Here is a 17,914-nt window from a genome sequence, read left to right as displayed (position 1 = left end):
GCTTAACATAGGGCATTCCAGAACCTTCTGGTCCATGCTGGACCATTGAAGGGCAGCCTATAAAAGGCGGAATGCGGGGCAGCCATTTTGTCTACCTGTGGAAGTCAGCTGGAGGACAGGTGGTAGCTGAGGGTGGGAAGAGGTTAGACTCAGGGTTGACCTCCTGGACTGGGAAGCTGCCTTATTGGTCCAACCCACTACTCCCCTGTTGGTTACTTGTCTTGGCCCCGCTGTGGGAAGTTACTGGAGACCCTGGGCGCCTGGCTTGCCCCCTTTTCTAAATAATAGGGGAAGTCCATAGGAGAAGGAGACTGCAGCGCTGCGGAGCGCAGTCCTCTGCCCAGTTGGAGAGACTGGTAATTGTGCTAGACTGTCCCCTTTGTCCCTGATTCCCTGGAGCGTCCCCTCTCACCTGCTGTGGTGGAGCGCCACTGAGGAGAGCAGAGACCAGGAGAAAACGGGCTGTTCCACCCTTCTTCAACCCCAAGCTGATACTGGGCGAGCGGCGCCGTTGTGGAGCCGAATTTGTGTGCCCTGTGGTGAGAAGTGGGCTGAGGGAAGTCCTTGTTAATTGCCAAGTTGGAGAGCAGCGTCAGATCAACAGCGCGGTCCCAGGCGGTGAGACACTGCTCCCTCGCGCATGCCCGGTGGCGCTGTCAGGCTCCGTGAGGCGGAGCCGGATCTTTGAAGGCGGGAGCAAGGAGAGCGTCGCGCATGCCCCAGGGAACAGCGCGTCCCCTTCCAGAGTGAGGAGGAGCCCTCGCGCATGACCGGAGGATCAGCGCGACACCTGGTAGTGTGAGGAAAGGCGCCGGGAGTCCCTCGGCGGAAGCCAGGCAGAAGAGCTTCTCTCCCCCCTGCTCAAGCGCCCTCTGGTGAGGCGAGCGCGAGCGGGTAGGGAGAGCCTAGAAGCCCAAGAGCGGCTGAAGTATTCTGAGGCCTTCTGCCTCTTTGAGTGTTGGTGATACTCGGAGGAGAGCTGAGGGGCCCCAGAGATTAATATACCTCACCCGCACGAGTCTCCCCCTTGTCTTAACCCCTGTCCCTCCCTCATCCTCTAATACAACAAGAACATCACCGCCTGACAAGCAAGTAAGGAGGTATTATTGGAAGGGGAGAGAAACGCTATAACCTAAGCAAGAAATAACTCATTCAATGAGCATTGTTCCACAGTGGTATAGCCTTCAGTGGGGAGGAACTTGAGAAATCCCTCAATGACTATGTACTATCAGAAGGAGGTTACTGGTACTGTGTAAATCAAGCATAGTGTACTCCATAGAATTCCATTCGACTACCTGTAGGGGCCTAATTAAATGCTGGTTTAAGTGGGCTTAACCCAATGGCCTTCAATTGAGTAATAAGAATATCTAAATGTCTCCTATGTAGATGGGAGTGTTGCTCTGCTTGGATTTAGAAGTTGTTTGTGCCAAAACTTAAAGTAATGCTGTGTTTGGAAATAATATAAAGTAAGCTGGGTACAGACATTACTTGATTGAATTATAAAAGAGTAAGAATTATTTGCCAAATGTCCAGGTGATTTATCTGTTTTACAAATGTTGGTCGTTCTTATGTTTTAGAATTGAAAAAGTATTCCTGCTATAATCCAACCAACCTGTATGATAATTTAACTGTGAATCTTGAAAGTGAAAAGAGCTAAGAGATATATATATATTATTTTTATAAAGCAGTGCTTATTTTCCTACATTTATGGTGTAGCGTTTTCTTTTGTGTGCTATTGCGGGGTTTTACTTTTGGGTGGTCTGCAACCTTAACACTGTGCCTCTGAAATGCATGTCTTGCCCTAGGCCAGGCTACCCACTTCCAACACATTGTCACTGGGCATGTCACATGAGAAACCCAGAAGGGTGCACATGCACCACCATGGACTTGGATAGCTGTAGTGGTCTGACTTCCAGGGAAACGTTCAGCAGAAGTAAATGAAGCAGCTTGATGCTGCAGCCCCGGTATATACACTACTTCTACTCGGCCTGGGACCAACTCCTCCCAAACCCACCAATTCACAGAATAGCATTATATAGAGACATTCTACAACGACATTCATATACTAAAGGTAGAACAATATCTACACTAAAGGTTAACAATGCACACATTCATTTCCCACCCAATAAAAAATGTACGACTAAATATAATGATATATTCAGTGCACATGTGAAACAGCTTGGAAGTTTCTGCATTTGCTCTAAATAATAATCATCCAATTTAACATGTCTTTTAATGCTTCTTTTTCTTTATTGTAACTTCCTGGCATCCATCTTTATGCTAACACCATCAACTTCATCACAAATTACTCTCTCTTTTCCGGTCAGCGATCCACCCTCCCGCTCTCCTTCCTCTCTATGGACTCATCATTAATAAACCCATCACAGCTACTCTCCTCATCACCTTCTTTGTCCTTGAGCAGCTCCTTGCCACTAACCCCCTCATGCAACTCAAACTCCCTGCCTAAGAAGGCCTCTCCACCAGAACTCTTCCATCGCTCCCATCTTTCTCACAAAATGCAAAGTGGATGAGATTCCAGACCTTACCATCACTCAACAGTGCAGAATTGGACGACATTATCAACACCTATTAGGTTTGGAAAATCTTGATCCAACCTTGGACACTTTCACTCCACTGAACCCACTGCCCACTTTTAATATGAACGAACTTTATCATGTTACCGTTGAATAGTTTTAGGGCCTTCTCATACCCCCCTTTGAACTAAATTGGGATCGTTTGCCAATTTTAGCTCGCAGCATTGGTCATGGATGGATCTTAGAACATGTAACCCTTCCCATTCCTAATTCAAAAAGGTCTTAGACCCATTACCTCACTTTTCGCAAAACCACCCAATCACAGTTGTCTTAATTTCCTCTGCTGTCCTCTTTAACAATCATTTTCACTGCTACGTTTTTTTTTCTCCATATTGTATCTTGAAATAATGTCTACGGAAGTCCTGTGAAGTTTCCTGTGCATTATTGGATCCCCTTGGAATTATAGGAGTATTGGAATTGATTTATGGAATCGTGATAGACATTTGATCAATTATTTTGCTTTATTCAAATGATATGGGGTGTCCTGTATTAGCTTATATTTATGACATTTTGGTGCATGTTGATTTCGACATGCTCATAGCACTCTTGGGTGGTGGGTGTTTTAAGTTAGCCAAGCACCCCGCTGTACTTACAGCAATTCTTCACTATTCACGCCATTTGACTAAGAATCTGTACAATATTGTATTACTTTGATCTGCAGTATTTCCCTTTTAGGGAACACTACTACCCTTGTTTGTGGTTCCCTTAAAAATACTTTGCCCAAGGAGCTCTTAGACTTGTCCGTATTTACTTTCATCACCACCTCTGACCCAGGCTATCTTGACAACATTCCCAAAAACATACAATAATAAATTTTCTAACTTCATCTCCCATAATATCGACAGCCAGTTGTTCCTTTGCATCCTTTAACATGCAGTTGGGTGTATTGGTGAGGTGTTTGACAGGTATTGTCTACACATTTGCATTTCACACCACTTTTCACAAACCTCTCAATGTTCCTATTGCCCTATCATTACCGGGCCAGAACAGCAAACCATTAATTATTCTTTTGTTGCTAACGATACACGCGTGACCTTCATCATCATTTTAACAATTTTTTAGCTCAAATCTTGTGCACGGTTCATTGTCTCCCATCTTAACAAAAAAAGTACCTAGCACACTAGCAATTAAATCATCTTTAACTTCCCAAAAACGTCTTTCACCAGTAGCCAAGCATTTCTTCTCAGAACACACGATTCACTTGTCTTCTTACTTTCTGATTGGTGGTATCCTTGCAGTACTTAGACAACTACTCTTTCTTCTGAATGACTTGCTCCCCACCATCATTCACCAATGCAACCCTACAATCACTCCACCATTTTCTTTATTCCCCCCCAAGGCAATTGACATCCTCCATTAAAAAATCAGCCTGTGTTTTTTACACTGGCCCCACAAACAACCTAGTAAGTGTAATCTTGAATCCTCGTAGATAATGTTGCTAGTCTTGATGGAGCATGTAACAGTCCACATGGAAGATGGTTTGTCAAAGACTTGTGATACAATTTTCTTGGTTTTTTAAAACTTTATTTATGGATTTCATTAAACAAACATGGTAATGTCGTCAATAGCATACGTTCTATGCATTAAGCACAATAAATTACTTACACAACAGGCAAAAACACTGACAATACAAGAATAGGCATGATGAGGGGTGTATGGGATACCTCAGGGGGACAATGCAGCGTACAATAACAATGAAATACTAATAACACAGGGGACGAATATCTCCAGAAAAGCAAATAAAGAGGAATGGGGGGGGGGGGGGGTGATTGGAGCCAACTCCCATATGCAGGTAGGTGGTCCTACAGTGGTGGGTCTGGCCTTCAGTGTTAACAAATAGTCACTCAATGCCTGCAACATTTCTTTAGACCTGGATGTGGAAGGTTGCAACATTGCATAGACCTCAGTGGTTCTGTCACAGGTCCTTTAACCAGGCAGACTTGATGGGGACTCTGTTGCTACCCCAGCATATTGCAATCTTGCGCTTGGCCAGCATTAACGTCCTAGCGATGAAACACCTAATGCTCAGCAGCAAACGTTTGACATATCCCAGCAATGCCATCATAGGGTGTGGGTCAATAGTGAATTCCACAATTTCAGAAAGGGCGACCATTCCAATATGTCTGGAAGAAAGAGCAATTCCATGCGAGATGTGCAAAGGCGTCACATTTCGGACATTGGTGGGAGCAGGAGGGGTCTTTTCTCGCTAAACGCTGGGGTGTTGTGTATGCACTGTGTAAAAATGTATAATTCAGTAATTTGTCGGTGCTTGATGGACACAAGCTTCGTATGAGTGCAGCAGAATCTCCATACTTTGTCCGCTATGGGTTGACCAAGATCACGCTCCCAGGCTGCTCACGCCCCCGCCACACCCCCAGGCTTCAGTGCTAGGCAGGATTGATAAAGGCAGGACTCAAGCCGTGAATCATCAGTCAATTTAATCTGAAAGGTCAGGGGAGGAAAGTCATTTGATGCCTTCTGGTATGAAGGCAACCGGTCCTGCAATGTGCCCTGAAGTCGTTTTAGGATGAAATAGTCCATATGTGTGGCTTCCCCTGTTTATGTGAGAGTAGCATGTGTAACAACCTGCCCATCAGGAAAAAGGTCACACAGCGTGTTTAAGTGGTGTCTCTCAAGCGTGTGCTGAACGAGCCGTTCCTGAGTAACCATGGATGGTTTTTGAGTGGAAGGGTGGGGTAATACAGCTTTTCAGCTCCCAAATATCTTTGCAGTCTCGCCAATGCCCAACTAGTGGTAGCAAGCACATGGATGTCCTCAGGATCATGAGGGAGGCCTAAGGGCAAAATTGAGGCCAGAGGGCTGACCTCTGCCGGGTCACGTTCCGGCCTGAGCTAAGGAAGGTGGACATTAGGGTGGTACCAAAAGTTCACGAAGTGGCACTGTGCCATTAAGTAATAGAGGTGAAGATCCAGTACCCGAGGCTTCTGCGCCATATGGCAGCGTTAAAGTTTCCCAGCGGATTTGTGGTGGGCGACCTGCTCAAACCAATCAAATTAGAAGACTGCACAAAGAAGAGAAGAAGCTGTTGGTGAGAGATATTTGGATATGTAAGAACAGATACAGAAACCTCAGGAGGACAACAATTTTAATTATTGTGTTGCGCCCAGCCATAGACAGCAGCAACATAATCAACCATTTTACCTGCATGGTAAGTCTGTCAACAGCTGGGCTGTAGTTGAGGCAGAACACCATCTCTCTCTGCCTATGTAAGATAATGCCAAAATATTTGGGAGAGTCATCGCACTATTTAAGAGGATAGTTCAGGACACAGGGCACCTTAGCGTTGGTAAGGGGAAAGAATTCCAAGTTTATGGAAAGCCCGGACAAACAGCAATATGTCATCTGCATACATTGGGACAAGCAGAAGACCAGTATGGAACCACAACCCTTGGTACATATGGTGCTGTTGGAGCTGGCGAACCAGTAGGACCAGGGCCATAATAAAAAAACAAGGGTGATAGAGGGCTGCCTTGCCGAGTCCCCGTGGAGATCGATATTGAGTTCTTAAAGGTGCCAATCACCCAGAGCCTGGCCTCTGGATTGGAGTATAGAAGCATAATGAGGTCCTGAAACCCACAAGGTAGCCCTAGTTTGGTCAGAGTTGCCTTCAGGAATGGCCACTTCAAGGAATTGAACACCTTTTTAGCATCGAGAAGCCCAGCGACTGCCAGTACAGATGGAGAGATATGATGCAAAGGTTCAACGTGGTGGAGCGATGCGGAACAAATGCTTGGATGGGGTAGGCATGCAGCAATGACTTCGGCTAATATCTTGCGGTCGAGGTTGAAGAGGGACCGCGGCCTGTATGATGTACAGGAGTTTGAATTTCAGTGCCTAGTCCACCTAGGCCAATTCCCAACAGATGGATATGAGGATACCAGTATGTTTGGCTATGTAGATTCCACATATATAAGCCTTGGCGGCCTCCCAGAGGACAGTGTGGTTGGATACAAAGCCGGGGCTTAATACAAAATATTAATTGATGGCACCTTGTAGCTCAGAGCAAAAGACCACATCGTGTAGTGCATTTTTGAGGAAGCGCTATTGTCTACCCGACCTTCCGGTGCTTAAGATTGTAAATAGCAACTTAACGGAGGCATGGTCAGAAGGGGTACGGGGCAAATGTGAAACGTCAGTCAACCACAGTAGTACCCCCGGGAAATAAAGCAGCAATCTAGATCGGTCCAAACATTATGTGAAGCTGAATAGAATGTATAGTCCCTGTCATGAGTGTGGCGAGTGCGCCATGCATCCGTCAGCTGGTAGGTGTCCATGATGTCCTGCAGGACATTATGGGTGCAGGGTTTGCCACTTGTATCTGACCCGTAGGAATTTAAGACGGGTCATATGCCATAATAAGGTCACCACCTGTCAGGACATGGTCAGCGTCAGTTCTACCCATCACCACAGAAAGGTCCTGTAAAAACTCAGGTGAGTCTCGGTGGGATGGCAACACCCGATAGCTGGTGACCCCCTGTAATGGAACAATGCGTGTTAGTGTGCATCGGACCAATTGAGGAATACAGGCACCAGGTCCCTGTGGCAACAGATGTGTGATGCATAGGGGCAAGTCAGTGAACGTGGCAGTACTGCAGAGATGGAGGGTCCATGGCAGTCGGTATCAGGCAGGGGGGCCCTCAGCAGAATCTAGCATCGCAGCACCAGGAGAACAGTCAGGGGTGGCATGCCGAGGTGAACTACCCTCCCCATCACGGCACCTGCAGAATAAGACGACATTGGCAGGCGTGGCGAAGATCCGGTGCTGGCTGTTCATCTCGATCTGCAAGCTGCCGGGTATAGCATACTGCACTTGAGACCCTGTTTCCGCAAAGGGTTCTTAACATCAGGAAACGTCCACTTCGCCTCCTGGATTGCAATGCAATGTTGTGTCTCTGTCCCTATAATTTATTAAGCGGACAATAAGTGGCCAGGGTGGGGCACCCAGGATGGCCTCGGGCCTTGGGACCTATGGGCACGCTCCACAACAACAAATGGATCGGTAATTGTTTGCCTGCCGTAAAGTTCAATAAGTAGACTTTTGACAAAGACGTCATGCGACCCATGTTAGTAGATTCCTCCACACCTCTTACACGGAAATTGTTGCAGAGTGACAGTGCCTCCAGGTCTTCGTTTTTAGCCACTATCTGCTTTAGGAGCCAATCGACTTTCTCCAGAAATGTTTGGATGCTAGCAGCATCATCTTCCAACTTAGATATGCGGCGTTCAGCACCATCGAGGAGGGTAGTGTGATTGTCAATGCTCTCCCCCATCTGATCCAGGTGACTGGTGAGTGTGTGGAAGTGAGAATCTATGGATTTTAAACTGGCACGCAGGTCAGCCATTATAATGACTGTACCATCAGAAATCTCCGCCGGTGGGGGGTCATGGAGAAGATCTCCTCCGTGCCCAACAGTGAGTGCTGCATGCCCCTGGGCTGGTTGAACATAAGTTTCTTCTGGCGGGGGTCCCTGCACTTCATGACAGTGGTGGCACACAGCGGGGCCCCAGGAGGCCTACAGCAAAAGAGAGGTAGTCCAAGGCCAAGAGGCGCCTAAGTCTAATGTCCCCAGGCACACCGAACGTATCCCGCAGCACGAGGGGGCCGTATCGCGGACACACACCGGAAACACTACAGTTGCCTACACCTCAGCTAGGATATTATATGGAAGCGAGGCAGCAGGTGTGGACCCAATGTTGCTAAGGTCTCTGCACCTCTCACCACAGCCTGGGAATGAGGTGAAGATGGCTATAAAGCGAGGAGCTCCCTAGCTACCCCAAGCTAAGCTGTCACACCAGGGGCCCTAGACGGCAGCAGGAACCGCAGAGGTAGGGCTACCCCAATCGCATCAGCCGAGGCTCCAGACGTCAGTGGGAAGGCACATCTCAAAGTTGGCATGGGCCCACAGCAGAGTCAGGCGGCACCATCAGCGGAAGCGGGCCTCCCTGCTGCCCCAAGCACTCAACAGATGTCTCATAAGCAGGGGCTGTATCAGGTGGCATTCTCTAAGTTTATAGGTCAGCGAGCCCGGGGACCTCGGTGTATGCAGTGTTGGCCATGCGCCCTGGAAGACTGCACTCGGCTTCGAGCTCCCGGCTCCCCTTCACCTCACCAGCGCTCTGCGGGATTTTGGACCTGGTTCCAAGTGGCTGGCCCTGATAGGCACCTCTCCCACCTCCACGTTCTCCGTAGCGATGTTCATCCATGTCAATGGCAGGCAAGCAGGAGTGTTACCTGGCAGCCCATCCCACAACCGGCCCATGAGCCCTTCCCGCCCCCCCTTCGGGCAGCATCAGCGAGGGTCACAAGAGGCATGTGGGCCCCACTCTGCCCCAAAGGCTGACGAGGTCATGTAAGGGGTATGAGCGCTGCCTCAGGCCAGTGTTAGGCAGGGCTCAGGGTCCCTGTCCTCAAGCTCACCTGCTGCCCCTTTTGCTCCAGGGCCTTCGAAGTCTGTCTCAGGCCGCGGAGCCCTCCTCTCTTTTAATCTGCCACCATCAGGCTCACAGCTGCACAGCAAAGGTGGCCCTGCCACCGGGGAAAGTCGATGTGTGTGGTTTCGCAGCAGGGACCCGGATAGAGTGCTTGGTCTGATCGTTTGGGGCAATCATCGTCACAAATTAAACAACATATATATATATATATATATGGAGTTTTCTTAACGTACAAAACACCAATACAGATTGCCTTTCAGCCTGTGCATTACATAATCTGTTCATTGACACTTTTATACAGAAAATACAATATGAGACAAGGGAGGAGGGGTGGGGGTGGGAATGGAGGAAGGGAGTAAAGAGGGAGGGGAATAAGGAAGGAGGGGGGAAGACAAATAAATGAGAAACCAATTACATTGCCACTCAGAGAAATCCAAGTCTTGCTAGACGACTACATCTGGATTGAGCACATCTTTTCAAGGCAGTTGGTTAGGGCGTCTGTCAGGCATGTTGGGGCAAACGGGCAAGACATCGCTATATAAGGGAGACATGCACATGTATGCAGACTGTGTAGGGCTGCCGTGGCATGGTGTATCCTCAGTTGAGTCGCCAAGCGACACAAGATAGTTTTTCAGGGGGGTCCAACTGTCCTTGGGGTGGGAGCAGACTGGCATCAGCAGCTCTTTGCAGAGAGCCGCATCCTGTAGCTAAGCGTTCCTCGTGGGAGCTATTCACCTGTCCCAATGCATCACCACCCTACGCTTGGCTAGCAGTAGTAGCATTGCCGTTAGCCGACGGGCATCCTGGGGAAATCACTTTGATGTCGCCCAATAGGGCAATGAGGGGCGTGCAATCCAGGGCATGTCCATCAATGCTAGTGATGTCCCTAAACACCATCACCCAGAAGTCATGGATCTCAGGACATTCCAATGCCAAATGCAGGAAGCCTGCATGCAGTGCAGTGCAACTCAATTAGTAGGGGTCCTCCACTAGCCCCATTCTCTGTAGTTGCGCAGATGTGTGATAAATTTGGCGTAAGAACATGAAGTGAATCAATCTCAACCTGTGGTGCAGAGGGAGGCCCCTGGATTGAGTACAACAGAACGACCACTGTTCCTTGCTGATTTCTACATTGAGATCATGTGACCAAAGCTGTCGAGCGTGGGCAATCCTCCGTGGCGCTGTGTGCTGCATGCCAGTGTAAATGCGTGTGATCAGTCTTCGCGGTGAGTGGTTAGTGAGCATTTCCTCTAGTACTGTAAACGTAGGAGGAGCTAGCAGGCAGGTTACGTGAAGGTTGTGCATATTTGATCTAAGCTGGTGATAAGTCATGTCATCCAGAAGGGGAACCGAAGCATCCCAGGAAATGTGCAGATAAGTGTTGTTGGGATATACCATTCCAAAGGAGGTAAGCTTTAGCCGGCAGAGGCTCTCTCATGCTCCAGCTTCCAAGGTAGCAGGTACCAATGAATGTCCCAGGATGGGAACGGATGGGGGGATTCAGGGTGGAGCAAGTGTGCTCTTATACTCAGCTCATTCCGCGCCTAGTTCGTGCAAGTCACCGTATCCAACTGTCGCCATGCTCTGCGGGGGGGAGGGAATAAAGCACGAAATGTAGTGGGCACAGAGCCATGTAGTCTGCCTTGGGCCATGTGGGGCTGAATATGAATAGGGTGCAACCAGAAATGCACTAAGCGTGCTTGCTTGCTGAGAAAATAGAGGTCCATATCCAGAGCACCCAGGTTGCCCTTCTTAAAGGGAAGCGAAAGAAATTCCGAAGACACTCAAGGTTGTTCACCAGTCCAGGCTAATGAAATTAAATGAGACCAATGCTGCAGGCGAAAGTAGAGGTCATAAGAGGAAGGGGCAAAATAATACAAAGTTGAACTTCGGGAGGATCACCATTTTAGCTTTTGCCAGTCTGCCAGTCAAGGACAGTGGAAGTTTTAACCATATAGGCACCCAATCCTCAAGCCATGACATCAGTCTGCCGTAATTATTTCTCCACAGCTCCTCCGTGTTCTGGTTAAGCCAGATCACCAAGTATTATGTTAGGGGAAAGTTAGTAACGAAAAGTTGCAAGATATTAGTGAGAAGGAATAATATGGACTTCGCCCAGTTGATGGTGATGCCTGCTATGCCCCAAATTGGATAAACTTCTCCATAGCGAAGAAGATAGGGGACAGCAGATACCCCTTGTGCGTGCCCCGAGTACCTGGGAAGGCGAGTGAGATTGTGCCAGTGATCAGTAGGCATGCAACAGTCAAGGTGTAAAGCAGGCGGATTAGATGAATGAACTTAGGACCCACAACCAAGTCGCTCAAGAAGATAAAAAAGATAGGGCTATTCAAGCGAGTCAAAGGCCTTGGAGACTTTAGGCATGCAGCAGTAACCTGTAGGTTCAGGGTTAGTATGTGAAGGATGACAAGAAAGGTGTGGCGGTTGTGGGCCGTGGACTGGTCAGGGACAAATCCGTATTGATCTGGATGGATCATGTGAGGAAGGAGAGGCTGGAATCACAAGGCAATAAGTTTTGTCAGGAACTTATTGTCAATATTTATCATAGAAAGTGGTCTGTAATACTTGTGGGGTTTTAGAGTGGTTACGATAAGGGACACCAGTTCACACAGATTCCTCATACATATCAATGAGAATGGGGAGCAAACAGGGACCCAAAGTCCTCCTAAAAGGCTGCCATGAGGCCATCAAGGCAAGGGGCCTTGTCTCCAGGAAATAACCTGAGGTATCTCCTCTACTGTGAAGTGCTAATTTAAAAAGAGGCAGTGGCCCTCCTCTAACTAGAGGAGCTGCACTGAGTCCAAGTAGGGTGCCAAGTCAGGGGGAAGATAGCATTGGGGGGTGGAGTACAAATTAGCACAGAAATCAACCATAGTGCATTGGACATCCTTGTTACTCACCTGTATGTTTTATTGGCCCCCCAATACGTCGACTATATAGTCACTCGCCATGGGTCTTTGCAATAAACCAGACAAGGTCTTGCCTGCCCTCTCCACCTCACCGTAACTTTTGGCCCAAGCCTCTCTTCCCAGATAATGGGTCTCCCAAAGCGCATCCTCCTTATAATACGCAAGTTTACTTCACATGGAAGCGAGTAGGCCCATCTTGCCAGTGTCAAAATATTGAAGTTCTATGGCCTGAATATCTGATTCAGATGGGACAGAGTCACCCGGATCATCTTTAACATCCAACCCTTTTTGGCAATGCAGAACCCCGCGAATGATCACTTTGAAGGCCTCCCAGAGAGTAGAAGTGTGAGTCCACCAACTGTGCATTCAGGGTGAAATATTCCACAATTACTTCCCAGTCCTCATGATGGAACACCTGGCCCTGTAAGGCCCTGGCAGGAAGCCTCCAAGAACAAGCGTGCGGGACAGCGTCAGATGGATGTATCTCCAAGAGCACAGGGGCATAATCGGACAACGTCCAAGCAAGATGTTAGACATCAAGGGTCCAAGAAACTACATCCCTGGCAACTAGCCAAAAATGCAAGTTCCTTTTGTGCTGTGTAAATTATGAGTGTGCCAAATGTCTGTCAAGCTAGTATCGGCTCTGATTGCATGGAGCTGTGCAATGGACTGTAGGTGTGGGTCGCGAGTTGCACTTGATTTGTCAGCTGTGGCATCTAGTAGCACATTAAAGTCCCTGCCCCACAATACTACTCCCGGTCCCATAGTTCCCACCAGTCTCCAGACCTCAGCGAAGAATGCAGGGTTGTCTCCTTTGGGATCGTATACCAATACAAGTATCAGCAGGTGGCCGTGTAAGATCCAAGCCAGTATAACGTATCAGCCCTATGGGTCTCAAAGCGATGAGCTTGTAAACCATTGTTAGCCTCTCCAAAGGACTATGGCCACTCCTGTGGCTTACATTGAGTAGCATGCCACATGCTTCTTGTCCAGCCAATGCGCCCTCATGCATATCAGATTTGAGTTCATCAGGTGCAGTACCTGAAAGAAGCATACAGCGATTTTGTGTCACTGCAAATAGGAAATGACTTGCCATGCCTTACATCTATCATTCATGCCCCTAATATTCCAAGTCAAACTTTTAAGGGACGCCATCAGGGAACAGAGAGAGTGCAATCGACAGACCCATACGGGCAGGTGCTAGCAATGTAGAGCGGAAAAGAATGTGATGTTGAGTAGCAAAACAGGAAGGAAATCAAGCAAACACAGAACAGTGTCAAAAAAGTGCCCCAATACCCACCTCCCACTTTGGCCCCTCAGTCTGACCAACTATGACCATCTCACCCACCCAACAATCCCCAATTTACAGTCTGACACATCTTAAGGGGACTCATCCCAGGGGGGGCGAGGGAGGAGCCCATCACTCTCCCAGCACAGGGCGCGCTGGGTGGCGAGAAGAAAGAGTTAGTTCAGCCATGGGTGAGCGCATCTAGCTTGAGGTAACAGCTATGCTTTCCTGCCCTTGGGTACAGGGATGTAAGATTAAACAACCATGTGGCAGGCAGGTTACTGAGGGAAGTAGCCTGGGCACAGGCGGTAGCAAAGTTTTCATCTTTCAGCACCAGGGAGATTCAATGCATTCAATCATTTTTCGTTGAGCAAGACATAGCCCAAGTCCTTTGATGAGGGTGGAGGGGGTTTCCCAGCTGCCGGCAGTCCCCTGGCAAATTTAGCAGCCGCCTTTGGGTTTGGGAAAACGTGTGTTTTGCCCAGGTGTTGTATGCAAAGTTTAGCAGGATATGTCAAAGAGTAATTCCCTTTCGTTTTTTGAAGTGATCGTTCCACTGCAAGAAAGTCCCATCGAGTGGACTGAACGGCCACGGTGAAGTCCAGAAAAAAGGAAATCTCGCTACCCTGGAACTGAAGTGGACAGAGTTCTGTAGCAAGGCGTAGTGTAGTTTCCCTGTCCCCATAATTCAGGATCCTAGCTATAATCGTTTTTGCGGGAGCACCCGGTAGAGGTTGCGGTCCCAACAATCTATGCACCCTCTCAACAAGTAGCATGGGGGACAGTACTTCTCCTAAGAGTGTATGTAACAGATTTTCTACAAAGTCTTCCATGTGGCCCATGCCGGTCGATTTTGGTACACCCAGATTTGCTGATTTGTGCACCGGGACCTCATCTCTAAATCTTTATTTTTATTCCGAATGACTTTAAGAACTTTCTTCATCAGGAGCAGGAGTTCCCCGTTGAGGAGTGCAAGTCTTCCATCTCAAAGGTACGATGCTCAAGTTGCTCCAGTCATTCCTCGAGTCAATCAACCTTTTCTTTAAGATGGTCAAAACGGTCTGCCAGCATGTCAATCTTATAGTCTATGGTGTGCAGGCTTTGCTCAAGGTTCAAAAACATGAAGTGGATATCTGACTCTGGGGCCAAGTTTCCCCCTGTCTAAGAGCCCTACGTGGGCTCCTCCTGCGAAGACTCCATTCTGCGCGTCGTCTTGCATGGCTCAAATGGCAGCGTGGACTGTATATTTTCAGCCTTCCCTTTAGTTGTGGCTGTCACACTGTGAGCCCTGGGGCAGGTCAGTAATATGCAGATAAGACAAGGGGAAAAAGACGAGATAATCATGCCGGCTTCTGGCTGGACAACTTCCCAGCCTGGAGAACCACTGCTGTGGGTACAATTAAGTTTGCATATAGGATGTTAGGAGCGAGGTGCAGTCTAAAGGGTCTGATCCATGGCAGTGTCTGATTATTTAATATAGAGGGATCGGGACCTGCCACCCAAGGCAGCAGGGAAATATCTTTTATCGGCCGCAGGGCCATTACCTCAGAGTCCTGCATCACTCTGGGAATGCCACCACAGGGGGCATGAGCAGACAGGCGATGGCCCACAGGATCCAATGCCCAAGAATGGTACACCCAAGTACTCCAGTCCGCACCACTGCCGAACAGGGGCCGTCAGCACTATGCAAGAGGTCCACTCCCCCAGCAAACCTCACTACAGCGACTGTGCCCTATTGACACAAGTACAGCACCCCAAAGAGGCTCCCCAAGGCATCTCACATTTTTGGAGCATATGCACCCCTCCAGCAGGGAGTCTCCCCCGTGAGACGCAGACCAACCAGAAGACAGCCAACATCGGGACCAAATAAGTGCAACAGGCCCCACCTCACCTGGGGGGGGGGCATGAGCAGGCCTGCGGCAGGATCGATCGAGGGGAGGATGGTATGGGGTCCAGTCTCTGGAGTACACCCAGCCAGGGTAGGGGTGGGCCACAAAATCCAGCATGCCAAGGATTGCTCAGGCTTCTAAGGGCCTGACTGGTGTCTGTACAGTCCAGTACACCAGCTCAAGATGGCCCCCACCAGCTCCAAGGGGCCCCACCCAGTAGCAGGGGTCAAGTTCAGACGGCATAAGCCTTCGGCATAGAGTCTATGGTGTGCAGGAGAGCAGGGGCCCGACCGAGCAGGGTCCCAACCGAGTCCTGCCAGGGATCCAGCAGCACTAAGCATGGATATTTTCCGGATTAGGCAGAGCCCCTTCAGAAAGGTGACCATTTTGTGCCTGGGCTTGCTCCGCCAACATCCATCAGCGTCAGAGCTTCACTGTGTTGCCACCATCTAGGTTGATGGCGTGGCCATGTCCTGCTTGTGGCTCCCATCTTAAAATGAACTTTTTACCACGCACAAACTGGCAGAAGTAGCCCATTTCCCGCCTACATGATAAAGGTTTGCATTTATACAGAGTATTTGTCTTTCGCTAGTGCAAATGCAATAACATCTTCCTTTCCATGTCGTCAATTTCAGTAACACAACTCAAAACTTTCCAATGTTTTTAGCCTTTACTGTATATCAAGGAAAGCAGCTTTACTCTGCTTCTGGGCCTAGCTATACATTTTTATCTTCTTTATAGCAGGACCTAGATGCTGCATACATTGCCTTCCATTCTAGCGTTAACTGTATTTGAGTATTTTACCACACACCACCCTTTAAAAGTAAACCCTCGCTGCTCACCATAGCGGGCCAAAATCTAAGGCGCCATTCTTGGCATGATCCTCACGAGGGTATTCCACATGCATGAGGTACTTTATTTTTGCAGTTTGATATAGCTTCGAACTTGGCCTGAGGGGCACTGGACGCTTTACACGAGCCCCAGATAATATTACACAAAATCAGATCATTATTATTATTATTGTTTTAGGCACAGGTGGATTAAATGATTTGCAGTGAATCACAGGCTGCTGATTCAGTGCTGCAACTCGAACTTCGTTCGTCAGTTCCAAGGGTGGCAGCCCTGTCCATTAGACCACATCTCCTCCCTCTTTGCACCGTTGGGTCTACCCTACCCACTGTGCAGTATCCATTTTATAAACGTCTTGAGCCTGTAAGATAAAATGGTTGTATGTTCTTACAACGAACTCCGTTGTAACGCATGCCTTTACCACGCATGCGTTACAACGGAATACTATTTTCACGCTTATCCTTTAACACGTATTTGTCCGTGGTGACGTCATACGTAATAAATAAAAAACGGCCGTTTCCTTCGTCTGCGACGCCGATTTCCTGCTCATCTGGACTAAAGGTTAGTGTTTTTATTGGGGGGGGAACCCCCCCCCCACCCCCCTTTTTTTATTTATACCCTTTACCACACATGCGTTTACTACATACCTCGTAGTAAACGTATGTGTGGTAAAGGCTTTTGTTGTAACCACGCATGCGTTGTAATGCATGCGTGGTTAAGGTGTTCGTTGAAACGGCCTCGTTGTAGTGGCCGTTTCCCGATAAAATGGATGCTGCCCCATCAAAACTCTAAAGTACAAGTGAGCAGGCCCTCCGTGGACAGACGTGCACCAGGTGTCCATCAAATGCTTACCGCATTCCTCCTTAATAGATAAGAAATGAGACTTTTATCACTGGGATTAGATATAATGCAGACTGACTTTTGGTGCACAGATGAGCACCTGAAGTGGTGTTGGTAAGACAGTATCGGGGGTGAAGGGGGGTGTGTGTGTGTGTATGGGGGGGGGACGCTGCATTCGTTTTAGGTCAGATTATAGAATTCAGGATGTGACCGGAGCATGTAACCTGGACCCCGTCCCCACTATGCCATAGGAATCAAGTGCACCTCACGAATCAGGTCCAGCAACACCGACCAGGGTGTGCTTTAATTCCTGTTCATAGGGTTATCGCCTGTCAATTCGGGCTGGACTCTTCTATTCAGGGGCGCCTCTTCCGCAGTGGCGGAGGAGCGTCCCCCATCTGGTCAGAGCCAGCAGCTAAAAAAAACCCTGATTTTTCCTTGTCGTTTTATTTTTAAGCAGCTGGCTCAGCCAGCGTGTGCAGGGGGGGCAGGACCGGGGCGTGAGAGGGGAGAGGAGTGCTATGTGCACTCTCAAAGTGAGCATGTGTGTTTGGCCGGCTGGCTCAGGCCGACCAAAACACACATGCGCACTTAGGTTTCTCTAACCCGGCTGCATTGAACAGCCGGGCTGGAGAAACCTCACAGACTTCCTGACCGGAGCAGAGCATCTATCCAGCCCGCTCAGGCCAAACCCCGAGCTGCTTTCAGCATGGGAGCAGTGCAGGGATTGGGCAGGGACACTGTGACGTGGTCCCAGTGTCTGCTGGGAACAGGAAGAGCCAGCACGGAGGCGCGACGCAGGAGGCAGCCGGCAGTAGATACGTTTAACATTTTATTATTATTAATCCCCCTCCATCCTTCGATCCCCTTCCCTCTCCCCCTCACGCGTACCCCGCGCTCCCCCACCACTTTATTTATATTTATGTGGCGGCTGCCGCTGCTTCTGTTGAAGGAGGACCAGGGCTGATTTGCCTAATGTTGGTGCGGGCCCGGTTCTAGCGGGTGGGCCGGACATGAGCCTGGCCCACCCAAACAGGTGTCTTGGCCCTCAGCAGTGAGGGCTGGAAGGCAAGG

At 48.8% G+C, this 17,914-nt stretch overlaps 1 protein-coding gene across 3 annotated transcripts in view; it reads left to right on the top strand.

The window, feature by feature from the left end:
• The window catches only part of TPPP2 (tubulin polymerization promoting protein family member 2), a 45,130-nt gene that overhangs the window by 10,460 nt on the left and 16,756 nt on the right, over positions 1 to 17,914 (top strand). The window lies entirely within an intron of this gene.

This window comes from Lissotriton helveticus, chromosome 5_1 (assembly GCF_964261635.1).
Source record: "Lissotriton helveticus chromosome 5_1, aLisHel1.1, whole genome shotgun sequence".
Lineage (NCBI taxonomy): Eukaryota > Metazoa > Chordata > Amphibia > Caudata > Salamandridae > Lissotriton > Lissotriton helveticus.
The sequence above is the reverse complement of the archived record's forward strand: the minus strand, read 5'-3'. Positions and strand labels throughout refer to the sequence as shown.